This window comes from Protopterus annectens, chromosome 2.part1 (assembly GCF_019279795.1).
Source record: "Protopterus annectens isolate FY-2018-M chromosome 2.part1, PAN1.0, whole genome shotgun sequence".
Taxonomy (NCBI): Eukaryota; Metazoa; Chordata; order Ceratodontiformes; family Protopteridae; genus Protopterus; species Protopterus annectens.
The window spans coordinates 1705296969-1705309097 of record NC_056729.1 but is presented as its reverse complement, the minus strand read 5'-3'; the positions used below and the strand labels follow the sequence as shown (position 1 = coordinate 1705309097).

General features: G+C 40.7%; 1 protein-coding gene across 1 annotated transcript in view; it reads right to left on the bottom strand.

Annotated features, from left to right (window-relative positions):
- Positions 1-12129, bottom strand: part of PEX14 (peroxisomal biogenesis factor 14) — a 2179090-nt gene that overhangs the window by 1726647 nt on the left and 440314 nt on the right. The window lies entirely within an intron of this gene.

The following is a 12129-nucleotide window of genomic DNA, read 5'->3' as shown; positions in this document are numbered from 1 at the left end:
CTAACCATGTGGGTTCTGTCCTTGAGTCAGTTTGCAACCCATCTAGTGACATAGGGGTTTATATTTAAGCTGGTGATCTTATCTATAATGCCCAAGTGGGGTATTGTATCGAAGGCTTTTGCGAGGTCCAGGTAGGCTGTGTGGACCACCTTCCCCTCGTCAATGGCCTTGGTGACTGTTTCAAAGAAATCGACCAGGTTTAAGAGGCAGGATCTGCCCTTAACAAAGCCAAACTGGGTAGGATCCAGTGTCTGTAGGTCCCCAATATCTTTATTTATGAGGTCCATGATGATCCTTTCCATAGCTTTGCAGACCAAGCTAGTCAGGCTTATGGGGCGATAGTTTCCATTAAAAGCACTACACCCTCACAAACTCCCCTTGAGTACCTTGTTCCCCATTGGCCCTTTTTTTCAATTAGTACATATTTGTACTTGCCTTGGAGTGACCTGAGTGCTTGTGTTATTTGGTGGATCCTAGCGCCCGACAGGCAGCTCAACGTGACCTTCTCCTTGTTCAGCCTGGTGAGCGGGACATCAGTGTGCCTGATGATAGAGTCACCTATTACAAGTGTTTCAGGTGTGTTGTTTAGCCTTAAGGGCTGTGACTGTTCGGCACACTGGCTTTGTGAGCTATGTATTGCACGTGTTTTATTTTGGGGTAGCGGTTGCTTGGATGTCTGCTTTGGAGGTCTCTGCTGCTTAGGCAGATTTTTATTTAGAGCCTCCGAGTATGTTTTTGTGTGTTTATGTGTTTGGTTTGTTGTCGTGGTAGGTCTATGTGAGACTGGAATTGTAGTGTGTGTGGTTTCCTTCTCCTCCTGACTGGTTACGCCAGTACTGAGTTGAGAGAGCTTAGCCTCCATTTTGGCTATATGGTTGCATCTCTCACATGTGTTGGAATTTGTTGGGAGGAGGAGAGGGTTGTCTGTGTACATGAGGCAGTTGTAGCATTGCCTCAAGCTTCCCAGATTCACCAGCTGGACCGAAGAGGAAATTGACAACTGACCTTTGGACATGCTAGAATAGTATTGGGAATTCCTTTATAATTGAAAAAAAGGGCCAATGGGGAACAAGGTACTCAAGGGGAGTTTGTGAGGGTGTAGTGCTTTTAATTTTTTAGAGCTGACTTATATAATTGCTTTAGTGAGCATGTGCCAGGTAACTTAAATGCAATGTGTTACAGGTAACTTAAATGCAAAAATGACAAACAGTAACTTTCAAGTGAAACAAGGAAATAAGTACAGTAAGCAATGCAGATATCACTAGGGATCCACAGAAGTGCTAAAAGGCGGCGTTTTAGGTGGAATTAGCGTTTCAGGGAAATAAACAAACAACAAGCAAACAAACAAAGCTAGATTCAGCAGGCCTGGATCTAGTCTATGCTACAGCAAACAAGGTGTACCAATTTCAGTAAGAAACAGTTAGAATATGCAGGCACTATAAGCCTTTAACCAGAAGTTCCCTGCTCAGAAGGGCAGAGTCCAGCCTCTCCTCCCACAAGAGTGCAGACCGCAATCCTTCTTAACATAAAATAAATGGCCTGAAGCCCAAGTGCTTAAACCAGAACTAATACACTTTTAGAATAACAGACACTGAGCTCTCAATCAGCAGTTCCCAACTTTAGAAGGATGTAAGCTACGTGTCCTGCCACCACAGTGCAGGCCACAAACCTTCCTAATGTAAAACAACTGGTCTGAAGCCCAAGTGCTTAATCCAAAAGACTTAGAAATTATAGCTACACTTTAATCAAGTTACTACCAGCAGTAATAAATACAACTGAATACTTTAAAGAATGCCTGGATTAGTGTTCAAGTTATACAAACAAAGCTAGATTCAAGCAGGCCTGGATCTAGTCTATGCTACAGCAAACAAGGTGTACCAATTTCAGTAAGAAGTAGTTCAAATATGCAGGCACTATAAGCCTTTAACCAGAAATTCCCAGCTCAGAAGGCAGAGTCCAGCCTCTCCTCCCACAAGAGTGCAGAACACGAACTCTCTTAATGTAAAATAACTGGCCTCAAGCCCAAGTGCTTAAACCAGAATTAATACACTTTTAGAATAACAGACACTGAGCCCTCAATCAGCAGTTCCCAACTTAGAAGGATGTAAGCTACCTGTTCTGCCACTACAGTGCAGACCACAAACCTTCTTAATGTAAAACTGGTCTGAAGCCCAGGTGCTTAAACTAAATGGCTTAGAATGAGTTACACCAAGCAGTAATAAATACAATTGAGTACTTTTAAGATGACGCAAAAGCAAAATAAAGTAGGAAAAAACACAAATACAGTAAAAGCAGATTTTTTTTTTTTTTTTTTTTTTGTGGAAAGAGAGAAAGGAGTAGCAGAAACTAAGCTGATTGGCCTTCTCAAATGCTCTCCCTGTACTGGGTTGAATGAGGTAATGACACTAGACTGGGAGGAGGGTCCCAGATCAAATTTTGCCTGCCAAATGCAATGTACATCTTCAGAGTGGTATTTGATAAAAAGTACGCAAGTCCATAGGTAAGTACTACCCTAACTGCCGTTGTGGGCCATTTTAAGCTTAGTCAAATTTCCTTTTGATGCTTGAATTAACTTATCCCATATGGTGTTAAATTGGCCTTACTCATTCCATTGTCAATAACTATTTAATACCCTTAGTAACAATAACTGGAACCATGCCATAAATAACTTGAGGGGACTCGTGCATGGGATAAAGCATTTAGGAACAGCCTCTGTCCATTAGTTGCACACTGATCAGTCTGGGGTAGATTTTCTGTTTCCCATATATATATATCCAAGCAGTGCTTGAATATGAACAAGGATGAGCTTTATTTTACATGAATGGGAGTCTGTTATAGAGGAGCAGTTTCCTCTGCAAGATAAACCTGGCCCTCCAAACCTTTCTGCCGATGTTGTCAAAGAGGTTTAGAGTCATAAAATGACTATTTCTAATGTCATTTGACTTACTGATGTGCAGTAAATCCATCAGTAATGGGTTGGAGAATGCCAGACACAGGTCACCTCTTAGCAATCTGCAAGACAATGAGTATAGAGACACAGATTTGGTAGGACATATTGATTAGGCCTTGCAACCTTTCAGTAAGGATTCAGCAAAGAGTTTTCCAGGTGTTGCAATGTTGCATGTGTCTGGGCAGATACATACCAAAGGAAGCATTATACTCAATGACTGGCCCAATGTGAGCTAAAAGAGGGCAATGATATCCCTAGATCTAGACACAATCCCTTTGTTTATAAGCTGTGCAATATAGAAGGACTTCCTTTTCAACAATGGACACGTCACTCAAACTTTTAGAATGAGGAGAAGGAAAAGATGTGAAAGACTGAGGAAAAGAGGATCTAAAGATGGAATATCTTCCAGGCTAAAGGCCAACCCACACAAGCCCGCACTTCTATGCTATTGGCCAGTGTTCATTCCCTGGAAACAAGATGGACTACATAAGGGTAGAACTAACTACAAAAAGCAAAGTGAAAAACAGCAGTGTGCTCACGTTCACAGAGACATGGTTAAACGATATCAGTGATAGTGCGGTGCATGTGGAAAGGCTGACATTATATATTTATATACATACTTACACACACACACACATATATATATATATATATATATATATATATAGTACTGGTTCTTTTGACTGAATCACATAGCACTAAATCACTATGGACGGAATAAAATTAACAGACTCATTTGACTGAAATCACATTTGACTGATGACTGAATTAAAATTAAAAGGTCTACAGTGTCAGTATTGTGGAGTTTTATGTTTGAATGGAAGCAGTGACTATGTTTTTTTTTTTTTCCCTTCTCCACTGTTGCACAGTTAGTACATTTAAGTAAGAGGGTCTGTGGGACAAACATCTATGAAGTCATCACCTTCAATCTCCTGACAAAAATCTGCTTGACATCTACAAAAATGGCGTTCAAAGTCTATATTCACACTGTGTAGCAAAAGTCTAGAATATGATCCCTGCGCCAGTCAGAGCAATACAAAATTATTTATTTAAGCTGCACCTAAAATAATCCCTCTCGGACTCCTGGCTTTGTACCTGCTTCTCACCTGTATAAAAGTTTAGCTCCTTCTCCTCTAATACCTGTATACATGCTCTCTCTCTCTCTTTCTTCTTGGTTTCATTTCTCTTACTAGCAATTTTGCTTTTACTCATTTCTCCTGCCTCCCACATCTTCCCAATTATTACTTCAAACAAATACTTTTTCTCATTGTCCCCTCTCTTCCTTTTCCACCATCCACCATTTGAACCTTTCCACTCTGATGTTTTCTTTATGACTGAGTAATGAACTGTCGCACTTACAACATGCCAGCACGTTTCAGTGCTACATTATATTGTAGTTATCTTGTTTTAATTGTGGAATATAAGTATTATTTTACATCTCATATGTGCATTAAATAATTAATTAATTAATTAATTTAGGGCCGCGGTGGTGCAGCAGTTAGCGTTGTCACCTCACAGCAAGAGGTTCTCCCGTTCGATTCTCAGCTGGAGCGCCTTCTGTGTGGAGTTTGCATGTCCTCCCCGTGGTCAAGTGACGTTAAAGACATGCAGGTAGGTGCGTGCGTGAATGGGCGTGTCTTCTTTGAAGGTTGGGCGTCAGGCTGGCAACTCAACACCATAAAAATCCACTGCCAGTCATTAGCGGACGAGAGTTCCGCTGTGGTGACCCCTAATCGGGAAAAGCCAAAAGACTTTTTATTGGCATTTGTTTACCAGGAAAGTCCACTGGGTTAAGCAGAGCTCATTTTCAGTGAAGGCCCTGAAGAAAAGCTCCACAAGAAACACAGATACACAGTATATCACAAGGCACACATTTTGAATATATACAGCACAGGGGAAGAAAAAAACTCTAACAGTAGTACATTTAGAATATATACACACACAAACTAATTACAGTGTAGTACAACTATAGTTGACGTAGCATTTTGAGTGAATATAAAATGTTTATATACACACATTTGTTATACACAAACTAATTACAATGTAGTGAAACTATAGTTGGCATAGTTTAGGTGAATATAAAATGCTTACCACTCAGATAATGACTGAGATTTAGAGCTGGGAAAGACATTAAGAGGATATGGCAAGTGATGTTGCAGAAGTTGTAATATACAAGAGGAATGGAATATGAGAAGGAACATGTAAGAAGTTGTAAATGATAACTGTGGAGGTAAGAAGGGTGGGAGTAACAGAGATGGAGGTCAGGAGAGAAGGTCATTGGTAGTAATGGGTAAAGAGAGAGTGTGTGAAGAAATGTTAGTGTACTTGAAATAGATATATAGAAAAAAGAATTAGGGGAAAGGTAGGGAGGCACTAAGATCTAGGTAATGGCTGGCGGAGGCTTAGTGCAGTTACAGATCCATTTGGAGTAAAGGTGTGTGAGTAGGGCAGTTTTGTAGGAGGTGGTGTATTGCACTGTATGAATGGCTGGAGGAAGGCTGTTCCAGGTTTTAGCTAATACCCAGGAGTACAGTAGTTGACCAGCGGGTAGTTTAGGTTTCTGAATTTGGAGAAGGTACTGGTTTTCTGATCTTAGGGACCTATTGGGATTACAATGGGAGAATAAGAACTTTAGGCAGGGCAATCCTGTGGTTTAGTAAGTCATTTGTGTGCGGTAGTTAATTGGAAATAAGTAAGACAGTTGGTGAATTCAAGCCAATTTAATGTTTTTAAAGGTACGCAGTGGTGGGTGGAGTGGTGGTTGTTTGTTGCAAATTTGGCTAACTTGTTGTAGCATATTTCTAGTTTCGTTATGAGGGAGGATTGGAGGTTGGTTGGTAATGGGGCCCACAGACTACAGAAGGGAGTAGATAAGTGGATGTAAGTACTTGTTTTGTGGGGAGGGAAAGGAAATGTTTATGTCTGTAGAGTAGTTCCAGTTTTTTGTGAGTCTTGCTGATGTCTTTTTAAGTGTAGGTCAAATTTTGGTTTCTGTCAATTGTAACGCCTAACAGTTTGGTTTGGTAACTAATTCAATTTCTGTGTTGTTTAGACAGAATATGTGGAATTCAGATTTGTTAGTGGGAGAGTTTTTCTTTAGGGTGAATATTATGAGTTGGTTTTATTTGGGTTTAAATTCAGGTAGCTATTGTGGAGCCAAGTCTCTGCGGTGGTAAATGCAGATTGAGTAATTTGCAGTGGTTCAGTGGAGTTTTCAAGCAAAGCAGATTATAATAGAGTCATCTGTGTACTGAACAAGAGACCCTTGCTGAAATGATAGGTGGAGGTTGTTGATGAAAATATTAAATAGTAGGGATCCTAATATGGAGCCTTGGGGGACACCGGTGGGGTTATGAATATATGGAGATATAGAGTGGTGCCATTTTACAGCATGTTCCCCATCAGATAGGTAGCTTTTGAACCAGTTGAGAGATGGATTAGACAGTCCAATGTTAGAAATCCAGGAAAGGAGGAGATAGTATCAAAGGATTTAGATAAAGCCAGAAATAAAGTGGAGACAATCTTCCCTGAGTCACAGGCTTTGCTAACTAGGTCCATAAAGGATATTAGTGCAGTTGAAGTACTATGGTCAGGTCTGAAACTATGCTGCGTTTGAGAATGGATTTGATTTTTGAGAAGGAATTGTAGAAGTTGGATGTGTACACATTTTTCTAGGAGTTTGGAGATGGGGGAGAGAATAGCTATTGGGTGGAGTTGGAAATATCTGTTGAGGTACCCCATTTGTGGAGAGGTAGTATGTTTGATTGGTTTACTACTGAAATCCTGAAATAGATGCTGTCACATGATCATGTCATTAAAAATAAATACTGAAAATAAAAACATCGGACAGGTAACAGTAACAAAACTGGTAATATCGACCCGTCCCATTTCACAAAGTCGACATTAGTCGGCATACCTTACCTTCCCAGTTACTCCTAAGTAATGTTTTGCAGGGGGCCCCTGCAACCCCCAAACCCCTGCTAACGATTTATACAGACTCTGAGATCGCACTACAGTGACAAAATGGGTACATTTCTCAATCCCCACTGTACTGCAATGTCCAGATAGAACATCGGGTCTATATTAGAACACCGAACTTTCAAAATTTCGAGTGTTCTAATAACGAACCCTATTAATCGAAAACTTAAAACATCGAGAACAGCAAATTTTTTCCTAGGGAAAAAAATTCGCTGTACCAAAACACATACACACAACACAAGCACACCAAACAAACAGCAGTCCACACACCTACACCTAAACTTTAACACCTAACCCTACACTAAACTATACATACACCACTAACTATCCACTTACCTTAACCCAAACCCTAACCCTAAGGTCCGTCACTATCGCGCAGTCACCTCATCAGCGCCCTAAGCCTAACTCACCTACCCCGCCCTAACCCTCACGTCCACATAATCACACACTTACCTGACCAGCGCCCTAACTCATCTAACCTGCCCTAACCCTCACGTCCACACAATCGCACACTTACCTGAACCCGACCCATAACTTTCCACCACAGTGCTGAAAATACCAAAGTAACAGAAACGGACAACCAAATTCTTTCCCTAGGAAAAAATTTTGTTTTCGGTTTCTTCGATATTTTCAGTGTTCGCTGAAAATGAGTCGATATTAGAACACTCGAAATTTTGAACGTTCGGTGTTCTAATATAGACTCATAACATCGACCTCACATCATCAAATGCACACTAGCTTTCACTTTTGTGGAGCTCACCATTTTCGGTTCGACCTTCTGTGAACTGGAAATTAGTCTTTCGACAATTCCCAGTTTGAGTGAATGCCGTCCGACATTTCAATAGTAAACCGTTTGCTTTTATCCAGAGGTTGGGGACATAGGATTCTTGGATGGATCTATTTATGAGAATGCTAATGGGATAAGTAGTAGCATCTGTGGTGATTTTTAGGTACTCTGCAGGTATGCCATCTGCTGTGTTTGAGCTGGTCTTTAGTTTCAGAAGAAGTTTTTTTTACGGTTGTTGTAGGGACAGTAGAGAGTTTAAATTCTGGCAAGAAAGTGGATTTACCTAAGTTTGAATGGGTGGATGACAGAGTACGAGTACAGGGAGTAGTTTGGCCTAATGTGTCTATAGTAGAAAAAGGAAGCTGGGGCTGTGTATGCTGAGACAGTGGAGTATTACTTGGGAAGTTAGTTGTGGTGAGAGGTTGAGAGAATGTGGCTGTAATACTATCTGTATTGTGGAGAGGTAGTATGTTTGATTGGTTTACTACTGAAATCCTGAAATGGATGCTGTCACGTGATCATGTCATTAAAAATAAATACTGAAAATAAAAACATCGGACAGGCAACAGTAACGAAACTGGCAATGTCGACCCATCCCATTCCACAAAGTCGACATTAGTCGGCATACCTTGCCTTCCAATCTATGAAGTAGGAGTTGAAGATGCTTTCCATTTGACCCAATGGTTTGTATGGGCAGGGACAAGGACTACTTTTTGTGCCACGGTTTAGTAGAGTGCTAATGGAGGACCAGAATAGTTTTGGTTTGTTTTTCTTGAAGGTTCAAATAGTATTCTTTCTTGTCTTTGGTTACAAGTTTTTTTATCTGGTTACGAAGTTGCTTGTACTTTAATAAGTCTGAGTTGTTCTTGTGTTTATACCATAGCTTCCAGGTTTTGTCCCTAGTTATCATTATTTTCTTAGAAGATTTAGTTAACTGAGGAGCACGATTAGTTCTTATTCTTTTAGTTTGGGTGGATATAAGGCTAATATTTTTAGAAATGTGGTGTGAAAGCAGTGCAGGTTGTCATGCAGGAAGAGACTTTTTAAGTTATTCCAATTTATGCTTTTTAGGATAGACATGCTGTAGTGGATTGGACACTCTAAATTGGCCCTAGGTGTGAGTGGGTGCATGTGTGTGCCTTCTGTGGAAGGTTGGGCGCCGGGCTGGTAACTCAACACTGTAAAACTCCACTGCCAATCATGAGCGGACAGGTGATCCGCTGTGGTGACCCCTAACCGGGAAAAGCTGAAAGAAGAAGGATATTGTTGAATGTGTGGGGGTTGATTTTGGATAGGTTCCTGACATGCTTAAATTGTTTTTGTTGTGAAAGGGGAATAGCCTCTGGTAGCGAAGGCAGGAAGGTGACCACTTATAGAGTTAGGGAAGGTACCAGCTGATGAGATTTTTGTTGGGTCTGAGACTAGGATCCAGTCTAAGATGATTCCTTCACTAGTTCTGGTATTATATCTAGTGGGGATGAAGATTAGTTGGGTATAGTGAAACAGGTTAATATTGGTGGATGGAGTTTTAGGAAATATTAGACCAATTAATGTTCACATTGCCTAGGATTATAGCTTTATTTTTTATGGTTCAGGAGGCACAGGATAATATTCCTTCTAGAAGAGGTAGGTTACTACCTGGGGATATGCATAGGACTATGAGACAGAGATTTTTAGAGTTGTTAACTTTTAGGAAGGAGACCAAGATGTCAGCATTTAGGAAATGTGGGATGTGACCAGTAAATGGGAGTATGTTAAAGAGTATTAGGGAATAGGATGACAACACTACCGTCTTTCTTGTTGATCCTGTCAACCCTTATTACACTGTAGTTGGGAGGGAGAAATTCTGAGTCTTCTATATTAGGCTTTAACCATGTGTTGGTAGTAGCTAGGATGACTGTTTTATTATGAGCTAACCAGGCATGCAGGTCAGAGGTTTTACTGTAGATACTTTGAAGGTTTTATGGTAGTTATGCATAATGACTTTTAAGCATTTTGTGGGATTTGTTGCGATAGGTGTATTGGTATTAGAAGGACCAGGGTTGGGATGGATGTCACCATACTGGACTAATGTCAAGAAAATAAAACTTGATGAGTAAAGGTGGGTAGTTTGGCGCTAATAAAGTGCAATACAAGGGAATAGGTGTAGCCTGGATTGTGAATAGAATAGTTTGTAGGGAGGGTGTGTATTTTAGAGCAGAGTACTGGAGTTATACAAAAGAGGCTGGGATTTAATTCTGAGTAGCAATCAGATGGGGTGTATACGTAGCTAGCTACAGAAGTGGGTTTGGTGAATACTAATCTGGGGTTGATTGATGGGAATTGTATTAGAAGCACTAGTAGTAGTACAGTATAGGATAAGAATACTTTGAGTGAAATGGAAGGAGCCATGTTGATTGGTGGGGATGGTGTTAAGAGGAAGGAAGTAGAGACCAGGAAGTGGGCAAATTTTATTGAGTTAGTTGTTGGAAGGAGGTGTGGCTACGGGATATAAATTTAAGAAAAGTGGGGATGAGTGGGAAAGGGGTTAGGGTAGTGTAACGGATTGAGCTCGAGCCCAGCGAGGGTGAATGGAGAGGGCTAAATCCTAAGAAGAAATCATGGCAACAGAAACAATCCGCTATCTGTAAGTAGCGGCTGGGAAACAAGGACTACAATTTAAGTTTAGAAGGAAACGTTATCTGGTAAAGAGCTTTCTTATTGTGATGAATAGGCTACAAGTTATGAGTACAACCAACTACTGTTATGGGCAGAAGGAAAGCCTATGTACAAGGTAGCAGTGTTTAATTTTAGTAGCTTGGAACAGTAGATTGATGGGGACAGTGGAATAACAGGAGAAATTAAAGCAGGAAAACTTGGTGCGATGGTGTGCGGAAAGCAGTTTGCAAACAACAGTGGTGTAGATGTACAGTTAGGATGCTAACATACTTTGAATTCTGTAGCTATACTGAACTACAGGTTGTATAATATAGGGGAATTAGGAGTTTCAGCTGTGCTGTGAAGGAGCTTCTGTTTACATGATGTCACCAATTTTAAAACAAAACAGCAGCAAAATTAACCCAAACGGTTATCACACACCACTGGGAGTGGATCCATGAAGGGGAGAGTAGTTTGACAGCAAGATGTATTAATCTATGTATTTACTCTATATTGTAATATGATGTCAATGTTTTCCTTTGTATATGTATTTTCTATTCTTTTATTTGTGAAGCTTTTCTCCCCGTGCCTCAGCTGAAAACAGATAAAGTTGGAAAGGCTCTTTAAAGTTCACTTCTAAATCTCAAAGGTCTCAGACAGAGAAACTACAATGAGTATATTCAGCAAACTCCAAAACACATTATATGCACAACACCCACCATGACACATTTAGCCACATATGTCACAGTGTCTTAATGTCTAAGCCCATAAGGCCAGCAACCTCACAATCCAAAATTTTGATCATAGCAGACTCCATTGTTCGACACACTGATGTCCTACTCACCACGCTGAGCAAGGAAATGGTTATGGTTAGTTGCCTATCGGGGTAATTCAAATCACTGAACCACAAGCATCAGAATAATTTAGTCCATGTGGGCATAAATGACCTGAGATGTACCTCTCTGAACTATATGAAGAGAGACACAATGGAGCTCTCCAATTACTTATCCTAGGCAGGTTTGTGCCTAGCAGAGAGCAGCATTCTACCTTCTCCAAGGCTGATGCCAAAAAAACAACAGAAGATACCGTTTGTCCACTCTCTGCAAGCTCTCCTCAGTCTGGAGAATATAGATGCCTGCGTAATTACTGAGACATGGTTCAAAGCCACAGAAGCCACAGACAGCACACCAGCAAACCAGGGCTACAATGCCTTTTACACATTTAGACACGCTACTGCACAGAAAGGGACAAAGAGTGGAGGTGTCTCTATTTACATCACACTTTAAGTTGGGTCAAGCAATATGATGCACTTGAGCTTCTCCACCTACAATGCCGAAAGTGCATGTTCGGTAATCCAATGTTCAGTAAAACAAAGTCACAGTTTTTCTAGGTGAAACAAATGAGCACTGCCTCAAAAGACCTGCTCTTTCTGACACACACACACACATATATATATATATATATATATATATATATATATATATATATATATATATATATATATATATATATATATACACACACACACACACACACACACACACACACACACACACACACACACACACCACAGCATGACAACTGCTCTCCTCTCCTTCACCAGCACTATCATCCATCACCACACCACACCAACTGCTCTCCTCTCCTTCACCAGCACTATCCTCCACCACACCACAGCTGCTCTCCTCTCCTCCACCAGCACTATCCTCCATCACCACACCACACCAACTGCTCTCCTGTCCTTCACCAGCACTATCCTCCACCACACCACAACTGC